This window comes from Capsicum annuum, chromosome 6 (assembly GCF_002878395.1).
Source record: "Capsicum annuum cultivar UCD-10X-F1 chromosome 6, UCD10Xv1.1, whole genome shotgun sequence".
NCBI lineage: Eukaryota > Viridiplantae > Streptophyta > Magnoliopsida > Solanales > Solanaceae > Capsicum > Capsicum annuum.
The window spans coordinates 112,276,553-112,299,882 of record NC_061116.1 but is presented as its reverse complement, the minus strand read 5'-3'; the positions used below and the strand labels follow the sequence as shown (position 1 = coordinate 112,299,882).

At 34.3% G+C, this 23,330-nt stretch overlaps 1 non-coding gene across 1 annotated transcript; it reads right to left on the bottom strand.

Moving 5' to 3' along the window:
• Positions 1–4,313: 4,313 nt before the first annotated feature.
• On the bottom strand, positions 4,314–4,419 carry LOC124899876. Its single transcript, XR_007057439.1, has one exon. It is a non-coding gene; the product is annotated as a small nucleolar RNA R71 (small nucleolar RNA).
• Between the last annotated feature and the right edge of the window lie 18,911 nt (positions 4,420–23,330).

Sequence of the window (23,330 nt, the reverse complement as noted above, 5' to 3'; positions counted from 1 at the left end):
ACTTACCAGTTTATAGGATGCACAAGATGAGTTGGTACTTGGAAATGCAATTAAAAGGCACAAATTAAAGAGTATTTTGAGAGAACAATTGGAAGAAATGCATTGGAGAAATGGAATTTGAATGGTTTTTAAACTGATTATATCGCGATCATGATCATCTTTCTACGATTGTGGTCATGCGGCCTCTGTAATCATTATGGTACTGACAGCAATTGCGGTAACTAAGACCAAACAACCAGGTTTCAAGCATTTCCTACTCAGTAAAAATGTTCCAATTTCACACGTTTCTCTTTCAAATTCAATCAAAACTTACTTTAGCACTAAAGTCTTATGGAATATGCATGTACAAAAAGAAAGATTAATTCTACTCTATCATTCATAATAAAAAGGATACTTTCCACTTTTATTAGAGTAATGGGCTGCCTCTCATCTCGTGCTTAGTTTAACATCACAGCATGAGGTCTCCACTTTTCCTTTCGTGTTTCAACTTGGAAAATTTGAATCTCCATCCTAGCTTTCGTTCAATATGCAATGACCAGAAAAGGAATAAAAAATTCATATCTTCTAAGAGCAAGCAGTCTTCATTCTCGCTATTTTCGAGGCTTGAAATATTTACCCAAATTCACATCAAACTTTTGAATTTACTCCTTGGGTAAAATTAAGCACTTCCACAGGTCATTCTTTTTACTTTAGAAGTTGAGTATCTTGGCCTTTGGTTGATAGGATTCCACGTGCTCCTTCTGAATGTCAAACTCCAAAATATACGAGTTGGACTCTTTCATCTCACAATCCTCCATTTGTTCAAAGGGATGGATCATCATCAAATCCTCAAATCATAATGTTAAAAAGTATGTTTAACAAAGTCCAACACCTAACTTCCAGTTAGCCTCTTCCGTAGCAGCTTCACCTTGAAATGAACTAAAGTCATTATAAGATGATTGTTTTGATTCTTCTCTTGACTATAGTATCATTTATTTTATTTTGAATTCTTATTCCTCATATGAGTCGGATGATTGGGAGGCCACCGAGGAGTCTTCGATATGAAGTTTGTTATCATAGCTTGTTTTCTCTTCTTAAAAAACGTCTTCTCAAGAAATGGGCATGTTAGGTATTGTTTCAACCTTTAAATTTTTGCCCATTACCTCCATGTTGAATTTTGTCATTTCTTGATGCATGTATTCTATATTCTCCCCAATTGCTTCTACCCGATCCAAAATAGATAATAACCTTGGGTCATAACTATTGCACTCGGTATGTTACTCTTCCTTATTCTCATCATAAGACTTATTAATCTAATAAGAAGAATAACCATACTCCCTATAGAATCAAAATGGTGATTCTGTTTTTCTCCGATGATCATAGTTACAATCTCTCCTAAAGTGTAGTCCATCATAATATGAACATGGGTTTACAAGATAAGACTTCCAACAATCTAACTCGGACTTGTTGGAAAATTCAATAGGGAAAAGTAAGAATAAAATAAAATCTACCTACAAAGAAAAAAACAAACACATATATGCATGCTTTAATACAAGAAAGTAACCAAAATTACAAACTAACTTAATAAGCCAAATTTTTCGCTGGCAATGCCGCCTTTTTTTAAATTCTTAACTTACACGTCAATTTAAGTGCAAGGCGATTGCCTTCAATATACTTACCCAACTTTGGAGTTGCGTTTCAATCCACGAGGAACAATGTGAGTGGTGATCAAGTTAATTCAAAATAATAGATATAAGTTTAATTCAAAAAAATGGTACAAAAACATAAAATAAGGGAGATAGGTTCCTACTCTGTTATTTCTTTATGGATGTTCTTGTATAAATTTGGGGCTACGAATAATTAAAGTGTAACAATTAAGCACTGATCTTGGGCTTATGCATTACTAAGGGAGTGGAATGTGGGAATTAGTGATCAACATACATTTAGTAAGCCAAACATGGGTAGGCTTCGTTATAGATATTGAAGATAGGGTTTCGGCGAAACACCAAATTTCACCCATTAATTCTTTCGAATATCTAATAGGTGTGTTCAACAATTTTTAACCATAACCTCAGTCTAGGCATCCCTATTTCTAGGATAATACCCAAGGTATAGTCAGCCTCACATTTACCCTTTTGTCTAAGATAGTGAAAATTTAGCAATCTACACACATAATTGTCTGTCATTGCTTTGGTTTCCACATCCCTTCTTAAAGGATGATATGGATTCCTACACTTAACCTAAAACCCTTCTCTTGAAGATATCCTTAAGCTTTATAGAGCATGGATCTTTCACTTATCAAACCTATGTGGGTATTTGAGGCTATCACCTATCTAATCCCAACCAAATTAGTATACCAATGATAAAACCCATAAACATGAACTACCAAATAGATGCTAACAATAACAACCCATACACACTTAAACCCTAATTCACACATTACCCCAAGAGGGAGATTTTGCTACATATAAGATAAATAAGCATAGATATATTAATCATCTCTATTGAAATAAATTGTTGAAGATTAAAGCGAATGTTATATCAAACATGGATCTCCCATAATATCAACAATGGTAGTAAGCAATCTTCCAATTAGAAAGTCTCAAATGTATTCTTCACCCAAAATTTACACAATATTTTCTTATCCAAAAGTGGGGGCTTATCAACTACTAAAGCTAAACCTAACAATTTGGGAAGATGGAATATGATAAATGATAGAGTTTGAGTCATTTTGTAAAAATTAGTAATATCCATATCCATTTCATGTTTTGCCTGAGGGTGACTTTGTTCTCCTAGGAAGCTCTCCATAGTCTAGCCACGACCGTGATTAACTTCTGCGATTGAAGTTGACTTACTTCTGCTTAACTTTCGTGACTGCTGTTAGCAAACCACGATCGTGGTACTTGATGCCAGTTCCTACTCCAAGTTGTCAGCTGTACTTTTTTATTCCTTTTTTACTTATTTTAAGCTCCAATCCTTATCTTTCTTTCTTTTAAACTCTATGCCTGCAAAGGGTGGATATTAGTACGTTTACTTCTAAATATGTCTTATTAAATCATTAAAACAAAGGTAAAACATATGATTGTTGTGTAAAATCAAGTGGTAAGATCACTTTTCATTAGTTAGATGGGTGAAAACCCAAAATGCTAGAAAACAATCATTATCCTTGATAGAGGGATGAAGGTGAACCCATTGGAAACCATTACATCCTTAAAAAATGGATATAGGGGGACAAGGCAATAGTGGACAATTAAGTATATGGTTTAATGCCTTTTAAAATATTTAAAGTAAGTCTAAATAGAGTGTAAGTTACATCATGGGCATCTTCCTAGAAATAGGGATGCCAGATTGAGGTATTTGGTGACTATAGATGGAACACTTATTGGTTCTTGAAAGAGCCAGTGGGTGAAATCTTTGAGGTTTAGCTGAAAAACTAACCACAAAGACTTTTGACCTAGCTTATCTCTCACTCAACAACTAGATATCATGATGAACAATCTCTAACCTTCCCATTTTATACTTTTAGGAAGACATAATCCCAAGATTCTCCCCAAACTTGATTTTTAAACCAAAAGTAACATTATAGATTATTGTAACTCAAAAGTTGATACAAAATCAAATCCCCCCACTTTTATTATATATTGTTCTTGTTTGCATTCTGAGTATCTTTCTAGTAATTAAAGCACCCATATGACTTCCAATTTGCATTACACTTCTTATAGATTCGACCCCAATGCAAGTTGTGATATTGAACATGACCACCTTTCCCATTAAACATGGGAGTAAGTTAAGATAATCAAAATGGTGCTATTGTCGAGAAGTGAAATACAATTTTAACTTGTGTGGTGTGATTTTTACTTGGGTATACTCGGGGTGGTGTGATTTACATTCTTTTTTTTTTTTTAGGTGGTCGTTGTATAAACACAACAATAAGTGAAAACACTAGTAACATAGGGACCTTTATGTTCTTCTTGATAACAAAGGAGAACTCAATGATGTGGGCCGAATGAGAGCAATCTGTATCTTACTAACTAATATCAATGGAGTTTTCCATGTAACAAGTGTTATATTACATATGTTATAAATAAAAGGGCTATATGGTGGTCAAGAATATGAGGACCCCAAAGTTTACTTGAAGAATTTTGTGGAGTGTCTGCACCTTTCAACACCACAAACATCACTCATGATTCTATTTCTCTTTTCCTTTTTCCTATTTTCCTTAAAGGGAGAGGTGGTGTTGTGGCTCTATTCACTCTTTCCTGGTTCAATCACTATTTAGGAAGAGATTACCATGGTATTCCTTGATTGATTCTTCCTACAATAAAAAATGCTCCAAATGCGGGATGAGATCATAAATTTTAGGCAATTGAGTGGGGAACCATTATTTGAAGCATGGTATAGATTCAATGAAAAATTGGTTAAATGTCCAAACCATGAGTTCTCGAAGAAGATGTTTCTCCAAATCTTTTCCCGGTCCCTTGATCTACGTAACAAATCTTTGGTGGACAATGCAGTGGGGGGACAATGCAGTATTCTCTAAGAAGAATACTATTTAGGGGTTTCTCACCCCACCTATCAAAGGCAAGGTGGGAATCAAGGTTTGATGGACCATGAGAGTGATAGTAATTGGAGGGATATAGAGAGTGATTATGACCGCTATATTCCTCTCATCCATGATCAAGCTAATGAAAATGACTCAAGCTCTATTGAACCAAAAAAAGTTCAAGACAGAGAATGTTATGGCCCAAATTTTTAATAGAGTGGAAGGTACAGAGAAGATGTTCAATGATTTGATAGGTGACTTATCTAAACTCTCTCAAATCATGGTGTCCCACTCTGCCTCCATCAAGAAATTGGATACACAAATTGAGTAAATCTCCACACAATTAAATGCTAGGCATAGAGGTGTACTCCCTAGTGACATGATTGTTAATCTAAAGAATGACACTCAAGTACTAATAGTTTTCACAAGGAGTGGGAAGACACTTGATGAGCACTTGAAACAAGACGTGAGTGGGAAGATGAATAAGGATAAGCCAAAGGAGGTGGTACCTTAAAATTAAAAAGAAGATGATGAGAAAGATAACGAAGAAGTGGTTGAGGTTGAAAGCCACAAAATAAAGAAATGCCTGCAATCCAAATTCCTTCCATGTCCCCTAAACATTTTTAAATAAAAGAAGAGGGTGAAAAGATAAAAAAATTCATGGAAAATCTTTGCAATCTATCGATAAACATCCCATTAGGCGATCCAAGAGATTTTGAGATGTGTTAAGCTAATGAAGAAATTGATGTCGAAAAAGAAGCTTGTCGAAGGTTACACCATTGAAGTCAACCATGGTTGTAGTGATATCATGGATAGTAAAATTATGGAAAATAAAGATGATCTTGGAGCATTCACAATTCCTTGTACCATTGGAACACATTTGTTTCCAAAAAATCAATACGATCTTGGTAATAGTGTCAACCTCATGCCCTTTGTCATCTACAAGATGCTTTGTTTCAATGCTATTACCCCAACATCTATGTGACTCTTAAAGTTTAACTGGTCTATAAAAAGGCCAATGGGGATTTTATTTGATCTCCTAGTCAAGTGGACAATTTTATACTCTCAGAATAATTTGTGGTGTTGGACTGTGAAATGGACCATGAGGTACCCATCATTCTTTGTCATCCATTTTTATCCACATGATGGGCCATTGTTGACTTAGAAATTAGGATATGAACTTTAGGATGTAAGAAAATGAAGTGAGTTTCAAGATCTGTAAGATGAAAAAGAAATCTGCAGAGCTTTAAGTTGTGTTCGTAGTGGATGTTGAGATTGAGGAGATTAAAGAAAGGTGGCTTGTGGACCCAAATTGAGAATAAAAAAAGAAATACGTCATGCCACAATGTTATCTAAGACTCTGTGTGGAAGAAAACTCATAAATTCCAGGAAAGTGGCTCAATTCCTTTTTTATGATGTTGTAGCTTAGATTTTGGTTTTGGTATTTCAATATCCCATGTATTTTTGTCACTATAGAGTACATTGGATAATCATAAGAAAGGGGAATGTGTGAAATTTTTGTATTGAAAACTTAATAGGTAAAAAGATGTAAATTTTTGAATTATGCTAAATAGGGGAAAATAGAGGACGAATGTTTCCAAGGAGGAGATATTATAATACCCTGATCATTCCTTAAGCCTAAATCAGTTTTTTTGAATGGATATGTTTGACTTCCAAAGTGATTGATTTTTAAACCATGCTATATTTCTCTAATTTCCACTTTTTTTTCATGTAGAGCATTGAATAATCTTTCCATCGATACCAATTTTATCGAAATCCAACATTGGATGAGTATGTTCTGGCCATTTTACTGAATGCTATCGAATAGCCCAGGTTTGACGGTCGATCTGGTGGACCGTCACTAAGTTGACAGACCATCAAATTGTCCGTCAGACCGGGACAGAATGTCTCAATTTCGGCCCACAAGTGACGGACGACTTGGTGGACTGTCACTTTTCTGACGGACTATCAGGTCAATTGTCACGTCGAGGCAGAACATTCTAGTTTTAGTGTTTGAGTGACGGATGACTTGGTGGACCGTTAGTCTCTTTGACGGACCGTCACAGGCCTCGATCAGGAAATTTCAACTTTTTTTCAAAGTGGCATCTTGGTCATTTCCACTCCTTGTGGCCTTATATATATATCTATCTATGTAGAGAAGAGAAGTCCATTTCTCTCCATTTCTCTCCAAATTTCTTTCAAGAATTCTCTAGAAAACTAGGGTTTCTTCCAAACCCAAAAAATAAATCAAATCATCTCCAAGAAATTCAAGAAATCTCCCATAAATTTCTTTAAGTTGTTCAAGAACTAAGCTCTTCAAGTCAAAGGAAGCAAGGTCTTGGTCTAAAAGTGTGAGAAAGAAGTTTCAAGCAAGTTTATATATCTTCAAAATCAAAATCTAAGGTATGTGGGGTTTGAACAAGAACACTCCTTTCGGTCTTGTGCCTAAAGGTTTAATTTCTACTACTGATTTACATGATTTTGCAAGTGGGTTTACACCCAGATTTCTTTAATTATGATTTATGAGATTTGAGTTGAATAAGTTTGATATTTATGATTATTTCATCATCATATTTCCTAAATTGAGGGTTTATTCCATGAGTTGTATATTATCATTATGTATTGATTATTTCTAAGCAATTTAACTCAAGTGCCAAGAGTTTAATATTCTTAATATGAATTTATGATTTTTGAATGATTTGTGACAAGTGTTTTGAGTTATGCCTTTCCATGAGAAATTTAACTATTAAATGTATATTGATATGTGAACTTGAGATTCAAGAATGAGTCTTTTGATATTTCCATGAAGCTTTTGATATTTGAAATGACTTGATAAACAAATATATTTGATGCCGAGAAAGATTGTGTTGAGTTAAGTTGTGTCAAGTTAGGAATCCACAAGACGTTTATGATTTACAAATGAGATATATATTTATGTTTTGGTCATTATAATAGAACCATGAGTTTATATTGATTGAGGTGGATTTCCTAACACGTTCTGAGCTGAGTCTGGGAGGAGTATTTAGCACCGAGCGGGAAATTTGGTATTTCCTCAAAACTACGTGCCACCGTATGATTGATGTTGATAATTGTGGGATAAAGGACGAGTATGAGATAGTGAAGATGAGATTGAGGTTGTACTCCCTGGCAAGAGTACAACAGCCCCGCCAATGTGGGGTTCTCTATTTAGGAGGGAAAAATGTTGGACTCCATGCGGCTCACATAGGGTACTCCTGTCGGTTATAAGAAACTCCCACGTCCATAATGATTTAAGCCTCCTGAGTTACCGAGTCCTTCTTAGTCATTAGTTAAATAGTTTGAGTTGAGATAAATGATTTACGATATTTATGAAGCATGTATTACTACTGATGATTTATGAGAAAAATGTTTCAAATAATTCAAGCGAAGAGAATTACTATGGTCAGCATGCATGATTTTCTTATACATTTATGATATTATTTAAATGTTGCATCCACCCCCGCATACTCAGTACATTTCCAAGTACTGGCTCCCATACTTTTTTGTATTCTATATTTCATCGTGATATAGGTCCAGGTGCTTAGTCTAGAAGCAACAGTGATCTTCGAGTACCTTCTTCTACATCTCTGCAATTGGTGAATCCTAATGGTTCGAGGACCTATATCTCTGATTTTGTCTTGCTGATAGATGGCATTTTATTTTTAGTTTAGTACGAGTCAGTTGGGGATCTGTCCCAATGGCTCCTCAGTCTTATGTAGTAGAGGCTTTGTCAGATTAGTGTGCCAGTATGTACAAGATCTCAGTATTTTGGTTTTATAGGACAGTATTATTTTGTATCTAACCATGGTCATGACATGCTTATTTCTCTTTATCTTAGCATGATTTATGTTACAGTGAGTTGTGAAAGTGATGATAGGATTAGAGGGTTAGCTGGAGGCCACGTGTGACGTTAAGCACTGTGTGACATATCGGGATGGGTTCTTGGGGCGTTACAATATACATTTTTAAACTACTATTTGTATAGAGTTATTATGGATGACTGTGGACTTGGGTCTATTGTTTAGTTGGTGAATCTAATGAAGTGTTTCAAAATGTTTAAGTTATTACTTGTAGTATTTTTTTTTCTGCTATCTAATTATATGTTTAGGATTCACCCGACCCGTGTGATTGATGTAATGATTGTGATGGGTTATCAGGGCGACCTACAGCATATGTGGGCTAGAGTTGCCCCTACGACATGGCCCAGTTTTTGGGCGTGTCATTATAGGTCCAAAACCCTCAGCTAATACACAAACATCAATAATCAAAACTAAGTAATTATACTCATAATCAAGCCTAACATTCACATTCACATACCGTATATAACACACATCATCTTTGAATAAGAGTAGGTAGATGCCTAACCCAAAACTGAACTGCAAACCTTACATCATTAACCAACGTCCATCTTCACATCCCAATCCCCAAAATACCATTAAACAATCAAAATTGTAACCTACTCATCAATACAAGAATAATGATATCCACATTACACCATTGTGCTTCGAGTACAAAAACAACACCAAAAACCTCAATTGTGTCCCACTTATTGGAAAATATATTTCTAATATCAACCCAACATTCAAGGAACCATAACCCTAAAGAATTGGGTGAAAATAATGATACTTTTAGGCTAAAATTCACCAAGAACTAGGAAATTGATGAAATATTATCTAAATTCATGTGATAATTATGATAAAAGATGTTAAGAAATCTCCCAAGTCACCCAAAATGATCAATTTTGAGTAATCATACCCATTTAAGGATTTTGGCTATCAAGGGTGAAGAGTAAAAGATCAAATTCACAACATTGGGGTCTATTTATAGACCCCCTACGACAAACATGCCGAGATCGCCATCAAGGAGCTCCTAGCATGCAAGGGCAATCACCATAGGGCTCACCGCTATCGCCATAGTGCGATCATTGTCCCCTTTGTCCGATCACAATGACTTATATATCAGTTGACTTAGAAAATGTTTCAACTTTGCAATGATGCCTCGGGATTCTTCTGGAATCCAATTTTAACAACTAAACTATATAACAACACTTAATTCGATGTTCTAGATGCATTTTCCAAATCAAATTTTCAATCCAAGGTCATTTTAGTATAATGTATGTCCCACACCCATATTTTGAAATTTCCAACTTTCCATCCAATAGGTTGAAATGAGCTCGGGTGCATTGGGACCCAAACCAAAGATAAAACTATCCTAACATAAAAGTTTTAGATCATCTGGAAAAGATAGAATTTGAATCAGAGATTATTTTATTGATGTCTTTGCCTGATGGCCTTTTGGATAGAGAAAAGACTTCAAATAAAGAAATTTTATCGACAATCTAAATGAACTGTACAACAATCGAATGGTCAGCCCCAACAAGTCAAAAATGCCTAGGGGTAGCAATGGAGAAGCTCTAATGGCAAAAATAAATAGAATTAAGAAAAATGACCAAAATAGTCATTACAATCTGTTACTAAAAGGACATTTGTACTCGAAAGTCAACAGATTGAAATATACTCAAAAAATTTTAAGGATGAGGTACTGGGACCACATGCCCTAAGCTTGACTTCCCAGATAACCTTCACAAGCAGAGAGCACTTTTGAGGAATTTTCCAAAGGAATAACTTTTTTGAACCATCTCTCTCACTTCACTTTCAAACAACCAACACTCAAACTAACTGGTGTCCAGCTGAACCAAAGAGGTTGATGGATGCAAATCTAAACCACAATACTCTGATACCATCTAGATGTCCTCACTAGTCAACAAAGTCTTATCTAAGCCAAAAACAAATAAATACATGAGCATACCATCGGGTCGCAATTTAAATATAACTTTTTTTCCCAATCCATCTAGCTATCCTCCTTAAACCAGGAGGAAAATAACCTGAGTCCCATCTATGAAATCTCATCATAGAGAAATCAAACTATAGTTGGTCCTATAAAATTCAAACTACAGACATGAGAATAAGCCAATAAAGTACTATATGGACACACAAATGGAGATGGTAAAGGTATTCCACCTATGCTAATGCTACAACTAGTCCGGATAAAAATCAAACTAAAATCCAAAAGATAAGGCATAAAAATTCATCACTAGATGATCTACTCTAGGATGTCCCATCAACCAAGGATGAAACCATAGTGAATCCAACCCAAGTATACTACTCCCATTGAGTATATCATCCTAAATTTTCAAAGAAAAAATGAAGACTCGGGGTTAAAATTGAAAAAAACAATAACGAGTCCTTGGGAAATCTTAAGAATACTTATCAACTATAATCCATCTAAAGTTTAGAAGACCAAATAGGTAACTATGAAGTACGATCAACCAGACGATAAGTAAATTCTGAACAAAGATAAACTTAAAATTTAGGCTGCACATAGGCTCTACAACTCCAAGCAGAAATCTTATTATCATGGCTAAACTGCTCGGTCTCAACTACCTAAGCAAAATACGTCAATGGGGAGACCTTCATACTTAAAATCTATAATAACTTCGAAATGACCATTCCAAGGTATCAAATAAAAGAATGAACCAACAAATCTAAACCAAGGTCCAATGCTCACATCAACCATACTATTATATTCAAGCATATATGTACTATATCATGCATAGCAAAAATTGAAAGATAGTTGAAAAACAAAATCACAATAGTCAATAAATCACCGTTTGAATACTCAGGAGATCCACTACATGTCCGCTGGAGGGCATGAACTATCAAGGAATACTCAATAGCTCATAAAGGCCATAAATCATAGTTGTGATGGTGAAAACTCTAGCTACTCAGAAAAATGCAACTCAAGCCATAAAATAGCCAATCCAGCACTCTATCTTGGCAAAGTATAGCCATAGGCTCAATGATCAAGGAAAACCACTCCACCAAGGCATATTAGGCCAAACAACTCTTAAATAGGGATTTCCTGAAACCACCCAAGTAGGGAAATCCTTACTCAATCGATTCAGAATCACATCATTGAACAAGATACCAATCTTGAAACAAAAGTCAATGTCATAACCACCAATAAAATATCATACAACTCAGCATAAAAAATTTCCTACTTACTAACTCAAGAAGCAATTACAAGAAAGACCATCTACCTCTAACTTTCTAACTCTACTTAAGAAAAACCATATAACAACAAGAAAATAGTATCCAATCTCAACAACTATAACAAGTACAAACCATTAATGGGGAATGAACCCAAAAATCTAACAGATGAATCCATAATATCTCAATCTTAATATGAAAACCACTTTACAATGATGAAATACACATAAATGAACAACCGAACCAAAACTGGTCATGCTCAACAAGGTCAATATGAAAGGATAGCCAATACAAAAACGATCAAAACCTAGAAGGTAAGTCTAATAATCTCAAACTCAAGGATGAGAAATATTAATAAATTGCAAACTTAAGAACCATATGGAACACTAAAAGGTTAAATTACCTTTAATACCATAATACATTCTCGAATAAATTGACCACTACTAACCAATATGGAAAATAATCAACCTCATCACACTATGGGAGAGAAATAATCAAATTGGACTGTATCTACTCAAGCTATTGAATAACATTTGCAAGGAAATGAAATTCTAATTAGCTAACACTAGTCTATACAGCTACCCAATGAAGATTAATTTCATCATGTAATAATATCAAAAAATATCAATGACCTCAAGCAGTGATAACAACAGTAAAAATAATTATAATATAATGAATAAACGATACCAAAATAAACACCAATATCATGTACCACTCAAGGGCCACAATAATGCCAATATGAAGAGATAAATAGGACTCAAACCCAAAAGCTACACATATAAAGATGAAATATCAACACAGATCCACTCCATCCACCACTAGAACAAATAAACCATGAAGTAATAACAAAATCATGAATTTAATAATAAGGCAAATAATAACCGATATCAACTCATTAAGGAATATAATCATCAATGGGTATGAAAACCCTAATACACATAATAAAAGCTAAGTGAGGGAAATAAAGGCACACTTATCATGATGAAATATACAATTACATAACTAACGGGGATAGGGAGAATAAATCTAAATGGGTCCAAACTCGAACCAACTGACTAAATCATCAACTATGGTGTAAAGAACACTATCTGTAACTGAAGATGTCATGACATCATGAGGTTGATCTAAATGAGCTAAAAGATTAACAATCTGACGTTTGGGTTACTCTATAGACCAACAGTCAATCTCTCTATAGTAATAGCAAACTCCTGAAGCACCAATCATGGAAAGAACAGAAAGTGAGTGCAAAGGGATGGCTAACTTATGCTAAGAGAAAACTCTAGTAGTATATCCATTATTCTGACAACCATAGCCTAACTCAGAAACTCTAGGCTATTGGGGAATACATGCTAACTCTATCTAATCAATTAACTCATATTTTGGTCACTCCTTAAACTAGTGTCTCATAACACCATAAAAAAAATAAGATCCTGGAATACTCCATGCTATTGCCTCTTAAAATCCAAAATGGATGTCATGGCATGATAAACTATACTAAACTCCAAACGGGTTAATGGGAATTCTACCCACTATAGTTTTATGGCTATTCTCAAAATTAATGAGTGGAATATTTGGTATTCATCTATATCCAAATTCTTGCACCCTATAATGAAGTCATTGTATATCTAAGGAAAAAATTTTATTGACGTGTATTTTTTTATATGGTTTGTATGTTATAAGGTAATTGGATGAATAATAGTGAAGCTGAGCTTAAGAAAAAAGCAAAAGACCAAAGTTCTTGAAAAATCTAAAAACCAGGACATGGGATCGACCCTCATGTATTGCGATCGGGGCCTGAGGGTTGCAATCATGATAAGATTCGAACTCGAGCCTTAGTGATTATGAGGGATCACTACAATTGTATGGGTCACGAACTCAGTTAACCAAAAGCAACCACGATGGAATAGAAATATTCAAAGGGCAAAATCATAAATTTGTGGAGCTAAATCTTAAAACTCAAAAGCATAATCCCTTGCATAATTAGGGTATCTTTATATAAATTTTCACGTTTTGATTCGAGAAGAACATTCCAATTTTCGGAAAAGTAAAGTAAATTCTGAAGAGATTTTCGTTGTAATTTGAATTTAAAGTTTGAATTATCTGTGCTTGCTTTTTAATGGATGCATTAAATGTCAATGAAGGTATATTTCTTTTTTCCGATTTCATGAGTAGATGAATTTCTTATTGTGGGCTTATGTAAAATTATGTGGTTAACAATGTGTGGGTGTTAATTGTTAGTCCAAATCACTAGTTAAGAAGGTTAGGTTTTTCTATTACTCTAGGTTTGGCTTGATAATTATGGGTGAAAGCCCCATTTGACTTGGATCCCATATCTTCCTTAAAAAACGGATATTTTTGATTAATAATAGTAGACTACACTTTGATTTAGCTTCTCTCATGGAATTATCTTAGAAATAGGGATATTATGTGGGTGTGCTATATTCATACGCATTATCTTACAAATAAAGATACAAGTAAGTATGAGGTATTAGGTTGATGAATATGTTATGCTCGTGTGGTATTTGAAAGAATCCATGAGTGAAATTTAATGCTATGTTTAAAGAGTAGCACTAATAACAACATTAACTTAGCCTACCTGAATAGTTAACTAAAACTTGGACAAACCATTGATTACCCAAACATAAGTGACCCTTAGGTAGCATAACCCATGATTTCTCTTAATTTTATTTAATAATAGATGGTTAATCCCATAATAGTGTTATTGTATTGTTTGCATAAAAAAGATTTACCCAAACCTCCACAACATTACCTTAATGTTTAGTTTTAATTATACATTATTGGTTATCTCCTAGTTAACTCTCAAAACACGAAAGGAGTGGAAAATTAGCTTGCACTCCTAATGGATATGTCCAAATATTTTTTGGTTTATATTAATGATGACTACCTTACATAAAAAAAATGGTGTAAGTTAAGAATTATCAAAATGGCGCCATTTCCAGGGAGTAAATCTTAGTTTTCTCTGTTGTGGTTTTGTTAGTGGTCGTGGGTTACTTGTAGTTCTTTTGTTTTCCTTGTTTGTTGTTTTTATTTGTTAGTTGATTTTAATAGTAATCATAAGACCATGAGTTACAATGGGATCAATGAAGGCTTATTTCCTAACACCCCAAGAATGAGGATCATTTTTGCGTGAAAGGGCAATCCGTTTCCCACCATCCAAGGGAAATAGGTTTTTCCATATCACTAGTGTCATATACCACATATTAAAAATGATAGGTCTATTCGGGGGTCAAGCATATGAAGATGCCAATTGGAATTTGAAAAATTTCATTAATGTGTGTTCGTTGTTTGATATTGCTTATATCACTTAAAAGTCTATTTGGATGACGATTTTCCCATTTTCTCTAATGTGTGAAGTGGTTTTGTCATTGAGATCTCTACCTGTCATGTCTATTACATCTTGGGTCAAACTTATAGAGGAATTTTTGTATAGATATTTTCCTTTGCATAGAATGCTTCACCTAAGGGACGAGATCACAAATTTCTATCAACCTAGTAGTGAGCCATTACATGAGGTGTGCCAAAGGTTTAATGATGATATCATGCAATGCCCAAACCATGAAGTGCTGGAGAAGATGATCCTCCTAATATTTGATAGGACATTGTACCAAATCAATAATAAAGTGGTGGAAAATACATCAGGTAGTTCTCTTGTGAAGTTGTCATATGATTTTGTGGTGAATATACTTGAGCAAGTCACTAGGTAATATCAGGGATGGCATACTCATAATTTTAAAGTAGAAATAGGGTCTCTCGATGCGACATATATCAACAAAGAGGAAAGAAACAAAGGTGAAGAAAAGGATGAAAATATGGTTAAGGTGATGACCCAATTAAACCTACTCACTTAACACGTTATAGGAGCACTTACAAAAGCTATCAATTTAATTGCCACTCAATATATCCAGGGGGTTCCCCCGCCTACCAAGGTAGGGAAGGAATAAATGTTGATATAATCGTGATCAGGACCATGATTAGTATCATAGAGAGAGAGATAGACACTGTGATTAGAGGGACACAGAGGGAAGTTATGAGAGATATGTGTCCTATAATACTCATTTAAATAATAGGGAATCAAGCTCATTGGATTCAAAAAAAATTAAAATCAAGGTTGTGCTTGTTGAACATTGATGCGTGTTAAAGGTACAGACAAAATGGTAAGGGTGATGAAGAGTGACTCTTATATACTTAATCAAACAAAAATTTCACATTCGAATTTAATCATGAAATTTGAGACAGAAGTGGGGAAAATTCCTACCCAACTCAATGCTAGGCCTAAAGAGGGCCGACCTAGTTAAAGATTGGTAAATCTCAAGAATGATGGCCATATTATGGAAATTATGACTTGAAATTGTAGAAACCTTGGTTGGATATGATTAGAGCTGAGCAAAAGTCTCTTTATGATCAAATAAATATGAAGAATAAGTGGTCCAAATTTCCAAGTATTTGTTCTTTAAAGTCTCTTGAAGGAGGTGATGAGGAGCCAATAATAGTTGAAGAGAAGGGTGATGACAAGGAAACTCCTAAGGTGATTGATGGTTATATGAAAATAGGGAATAAACCTTAAAGTGTACCATTGAACCTAATGAAAATTCCTCTATCCTTTCCACAAAGGTTAAAATAGAAAGATGAAAAGGCCAAGTTCACAAAGTTCCCGGCAAAACTTAGCGGTCTCTCAATCAATATTCCAATGTCAGAATCTTATCAAAAGATCCCGGGATATGCTAAGTCCTTGAAAAACTTGATGTCTAAAAAGAAACTTGTGGATTTGGTGACCATTGAATTGACCCATAGTTAAAGTGATATTATGTCAAATGCTATTGCGGAGAAAAAGAAAGATTCGGGTGCATTTACATTTCCTTGCACCATCGGGACTTATAAATTTAAGAAGGCCTTGTGTGAAATTGGTGCTAGTTTTAATTTGATGTCATATGTTTTTTATTGAAGGATAGGGTTTTATGATCCAACACACACCATTATGAGACTCTTGATGGAGGATTGTTCAATTAAATAATTGGTAGGGGTATTGTATGAAGTGTTGGTAAAGGTTGACCGGTTCATTTTTCTGGTAGATTATATTGTACTTGATTGTGAAATGGACCAAGAGATACCTATCAAACACGGGAGGTAATTTTTATGAACCACACATGCTCTTGTTAATATGGAGTGTGGGGAAATAAATTTGTAGTTGTACAATGAGATAGTCTCCTTCCCAGTATGCAAAACCAAAAAGTAACTGATGGAGTTACAAGTGGTCTCGATGAATGATGTAGTAGATGATAATGTGACAAGTGCTATGTTATGTTAAAATATAGAAAAAGTGCACACACAAGTGTATGCGGTCTCACTAAGTAATAAAGTTTCCTTAAATAAATCAGAATATTGATCCCATAGGGACCTGTGTTAACTACTATCTACTTTTAATTCAATAATTGAGATTAAGTAACCAAGAGAGTTTTAGAGTTGTAAACTAAATGTCAATTAACTAATGCATAAAATTAATGATTTTGGAAAATCAATTGATATAGACCTGGGTTAATACTTACTAACAATCATACTATGCTAATGAACTTCATTCGTTAGATTTCTTATCTTAGTTATTCGTTTGTAGAATTTATCGCATGTTCATGGTCTCCCGACCTCTAATCGTCTACCTAACTTGGATATTACAACTGAATCATTGAGACGGGATGTAATAATCCAATTAAGTGCTCAAGATATCATCCTAAATGTGAATAAAACTAGGATTCTAGGTATATCCCTATGCTAGAAGCTAATTCTAATTCCTTATTTTATAAAAGAATAAGAACCTTGTTCTCTCTAGCCCCACATTCTATCTTTCTATTCTCCCTCCTGTGATCACAAGGTCAACAATGAATTTATTTCAAGGGTCATGAATCTTTAAAATATTTATTACAAGGGCAAATAAACAACCACATATTATAAGAAATAAAAATAAACTCAATTCAAAGTAATAGTAACCATGTTCTTGGCCTTAACCCCTGAAAGGGGGACGTTTAGCTGCTAGTAGGCATAACCATAATCAACAAAGTTGAATACATGATAAAATATATTAAAAAGATAAATCAAAGTGATATAAACCCTAAAAGAAGTGTTGAGCAGCCCCTTTCAAAAGCCAAAGTCGACCAAAAGTCCATTAAAATGTGTTAATGTTGTGTATTTATATTAGAAGAGGTTTAGGCCGTGTAGGAATTGGTCAGGCAACATGGGTTGTGGACCAATGCGATAAAGAAGGCGATACGGTCCTTAGTATGCTGATATAATGGGGTCAAAATGGGCTCAAGTACACCACTATATATGATCGATGTAGGCTTATCCCCTGGCCTCACTGGATTTTATCAACTCGACGTCTCACTTAACGCTGTGCATTTGGCATCCTTCCATAACCTTGTGGTGCTGTTTCCACTTCATGTTTAGATTGAATATCACAGAAATAAACTCTCCAAGTATCCTACATCATTATGCAGCACGTATTATAGCTCAAAAAAACATACAATATATAACGACAAGCTAGAAACACGAGCTAAGACTAGGCTTGCTCATGTTGAACTTTAACTTATTGTTTGACTCTTTACTTTATCCAATTGAACTTTAAAAATTATAAACATGTTTTTACTCTCATAAATACACATTCAAACCATTAATAACTCATTGGAAACGTTAGGATCCACCAGGATAAAATAGAACAACACCTAGCTCAAGCAAGTAAAACTAGTTTTCTCGTTTAGACTTTAAATGATCAATTTGAACTCAAACTTGTTTGAAAACACCTTAAAAAATTGTAATCAGATACTTAAACAATTATATCATTATTTATATCTATATTAACACCTAAAGCACATGATTTTCCCTAATACAAGGCTAAATAAGTAAGGATAGGAACACTAAAGCGTATAAATACACCTAACATCACTAACCCACACTTAAAGCCTTGTTCTTCCTCAAAAAATTCTTTACTCTGCGCATCATGAACTGAGGTGACTTCATACTTCTACTACATGCAAGACACTCAATTTAGTACTACAATTACTACACAAAAAGCAAGTTTCTACACTAAGCATGTTATGTACACAATTGAAAGTTCAAGAACAGTACTCCAAAATATCCTAGCCTTAAGAATTGACTCACCTAGTTGGAAAACTCATTCATATTCATCAATCAACGACATTGTACCATTTACCCATCATTAAACATGTACCCTCACAAGCAGAGAGTTAATCATAAACACTCACATAAATGTAATTTATAACAAAATGTGTACAAGAATCAAATTTCGCTCGCTCTCAAAAAGAATTCACAAATGAACCATAAGCTTGCCCTTAGTGTAGTTCTCAAGTAATATCAGAACGATGAAGCTTAGGATCAAATAGGTCTTAAATGGTTGTAATGTAGTCTAAGGGATGGATAAGAACTATTTTATCCAAGAATAGTGACTATCTTCCCTAAGCACTTTAGTACATCACCTTTTTTCTTTTCACACCAACCTCTAACAACCAACTTACTCATTTTTTCTCTTCCCACACCTTTTTATCTTCCCCTTCTCATTACGCTTAATCACATACACTATGGTGGGAGTATTATCTATTGATGTTATTCAATTTTAGCCTTCTTCATGCTTGTTTTACATAACACACCCCTATGATAGCCACTCTCAACTCAATCAAGCCTAAGTTGTGGTGCACAATGACAAAGGAGGACCAGGGCCAAAACAGGTTCATTGTAACACACATGGGATAAAAATGAGAATTTTTTTACACAACTTTCTTGAAATCCCAACCATAACACAAAGACCTTTGCTCACCAATCACACGACTTTCTTGAACTCCCAACCACAACACAAAGACCTTTGCTCACCAATAATTATAATTTAGATGATTAAATTTCACCTTTCTCCCTGTTGAATTTTAAACTACTAACTCAATTAATTTTACATTAAAGCGCTTAGGAGCTTTGGATCAAATTAAAGTCAATAAAAAAGGGGATACATGATACATAGAGGCTGTCAAAGAAAGATCTAAAGGCTAAATAGGGCTTACTACAATTATGTACAAGGGTAGGTAAGAAGAAGGTATAAACTTGGCTACCAAAGAAATTCCTATATTATCTACTAAACCCACACACTTTATATTTCTTTGCACACACACAAGGCAAGTTCTATACATGAAATAGAACAACAACCTCACATTACACAAGGCACATTCCCAAGTTAAGTGGGATGATCATAGACTATTAACCAAACAACCACATGAATTTTAATTAAACCAACAAGTACAAAAGTCATAATAACAAGCCTAGGAGTCTGAAACGTAGTAATTCGCACAATTAACATGTTATTTACAACCAAAACACTTGCATCATGCAGTCGAATATAACAGCAACAAGAATATCTTATTTATTCCTAACATAGAAAAAATTAAAAATTACCCTAAAAATGAAAATTCCGCACCCCAAAATTAAAATTCTACTTTGTCCCCAAAATATACTTTAAATGGTAGACATAGAAATACTCTTTGAGGTCTCTAAAACTAGCTAGTAGCAACTTTATACATCAATGAGATCTGGGGAACCCACATACAGATTTCCCCATTCATCGTGGCTTAGGTTTCTGGTACTCAAACATCCTATAAACCTATGAATCAAGTGAATTAAAAACTAAAATAATGAAAATAAATCATAATTTACTTGGGTTGACTCCCAAGAAGTGCCCGGTTTAGTGTCGCAACACGACCTAATAAGCATTTTTCTCCACCTTGAGGATATGAATTTTTTACTTTGCTGATAGGTTGGTGGTATAAAGAATAAGGAATCGAGTAATGTATGCAGCATGGTAAACCGCTCCTCTTTGAAGTAAGGCATTTTTTTACGTTGGTTATTTGGTTCAAAATAAAAAATATAGGATTCTATTCCCTTTTCTTCACATTCTCCCACTATTTTAGATGATTTCACAGACAAGACATCATCTCAACATAATATAGGAAAGTTCTTTGAGTGAGTCCTAACCAATCCTACTTTAAAATTTACACTATCCACAACAACCTCACTTATATTCACCTTCTTAATTATAGTCTCAAGAGAAAGATAACAATAGAATGGCTGTGATTGTTGTATCAGTTCCATAAATTGACTAGTATGCTTCTTATATTTTTATTTTCTTAGCATATCTGGACATGGTGGTGGTGGTATCTCCTTAACCTACCCAACAACTTTAGTTTTTGAGTACCCAGGCTTCTTTGAATTATAAGAAACTTTGTCTATAAATGATTGGGGTGTAAACTCTACATCTACCTCTTTAGTTTTCTTTTGAGAAATGCCCATAAATATTAAATAATCAGGATTAGCTCCACACATATCTGCACACTGATACATATTTCCATAAACCATACACCAACTTTTTGTCTGTTGCATAGGTCGAAACAAGGAGGTCCCCTCCAAATACTTGCATCATAATCTAGAAGAAAAGCCTAGTGGTGGGGTCCTCATGGTGGGGTCCTCCATAAAAATGACAAGAATCATCATCCCTCGAAAATCATCTATCCCATGATGCCATGTCAAGATGTGTGATGACAAAAAATAAAAGGAAAAAAATAAAATAAAATAATAAACTATGTACAACTCAATATAGCTAAACTAAAAATAAGTTAGTTTCCTAATTGCAAGTCCCCAATAACGGCACCAAAAACTTATTGTGCCCAACTGCACACACAAATAAACGTGGTCTCACCAAGTAATATAGTGGCCTAAAATAAAGTTTAATATTGATCCCATGGGGTCTTGTCTTAATACTATCTATTTATAGTTCAACTATTGATATTAAGTAACCAAGAGAGTTTTAGAGTTGTAAACTAAAAGTAAATTAACTAATGCAGAAAAGTAATGACTTTGGAAAATCAATGGATATAGAACCAGGGTTAGGGCTTATGAACAATCATACTACACTAATGAAATTTATTCATTAGAGTCCTATTATGGTTATTGGTTCATAGGGTTTATCGTATGATCATGGCCTCCCGAACTCTAATCGTCTACCTAACTTTGATATTACAACTACATCATTGAGCAGGGATGTAATAATTAAATTAAGTGCATGAAGCTAGCATCATACATGTGAACTAAACAAGGATTTTAGATCCTAGAAGCTAATTCAAATTCCTTATTTTATAAAAGAATAAGAACCTTGTTCAATCAAGCCCCACATTCTATCTTCCTATTCTTCCTCCCGAGATCACAAGGTCGACAATGAATGTATTCTAACGGTCAAGAATCCTTCTAATACTTATAAAAATGGTAAATAAGAAACCACATGTTGTAAGAAATAATAAATCTCAATTCAAAGCAATAGTAAACATTTTTTTAGACTTAACCCCAGAAATGGGGCGTTTAGCTGCTAATGGACATAACTATAATTAACATAGTTGAATACATCATTAAATTTATTAAAAAGCTAAAGAAAGGAGATATAAACCCTAAAATAAGTTTTCAGAATCACCTCTCAAAAATCAAAGTCGTCAAAAAGTCCTTTACAATGATTTCATATAGTGTATTTATAGTAAAAGAGTTTTAGGCTGTGTAGGAATTGGTCAGGCGATGCAGGTTTCTGATAATCGGGATAAAGTGGGCAATGCAGTAATTAGTTCGTCAGTCTAAAGGGTGTGACTTGGTCTTAATTCCATCACTCTATAAGGGGAGACACGGGCTTATCACCTGGCGTCACTAGATTTTGCCAACTTGACGTCTAACTTCACGTTGTGTATTTTCCTTCCCTCTATAACCTTTTGGTGTTGTTCAAACTTCATGTAGAGCTTGTATATACTCAAAATAAACTTTACAAGGATCCTAAAAAGTCATACACCATAGATTAGAACACAAAAAAAAACACAATAAATCACGACAAGCTATAAACACGTGCTAAGACTAAGCTTGCTCATGTTAAACTTTAACTTCTTGTTTTGACTCTTGACTTGATCTTATTGAACATTGAAATTTTAACTCTTCACTTGATCCTACTGAACTTTGAAAATTATAAACTAGTTTTTTCACTTATAAATACACATTCAAACCATTAAGAACTCATTAGGCACATTAGGATCTAACACGTTAAATTAGACAAACAACTAGATCAAGCTAGTAAAACCAGTTTTCTCATTTAGACTCTAAATGATCAATTTGAACTCAAACTTTTATGAAAAAAATCTTAAAATATTATAATCACATACTTAAACACTTAGATGCTTATATATATCTGTATTAACTCATAAAGCCCATGAATTTCCCTCAAAGCAAGGCTAAATAAGTTAGGATAGCAACACTAAAGTGTATAAATACACTGAACATCAGTATTGGACCTTCAGTCACTCCTCCTCAAGGTTCCAGCTTTATGGTATATAGATATCGTGTCGCAGTTATAAAATAGGTGTTGGATGGGAGGCAAACTATAATTTTCATTAAGTTGGCCCTATCCTTTAAATTTTTCTTGTTAAGATAGTTTCCTATTTGTTTTTTATTAGTCCATACAATTGTAGAAATATAACGTGCATTTGAGAAATTGAGTAATGGGAAGTATTTGTAATGTAGTGGGAACCAAAATAGCTAAAAATAGGAGAGATGAATCAGTATTTGGTCACCACGATCACAGTCACCATGCGATCGTGATCGCGCTCCCCATGTCATTACAATCATGGTCCTTTGGCCGCAATCACTATTGA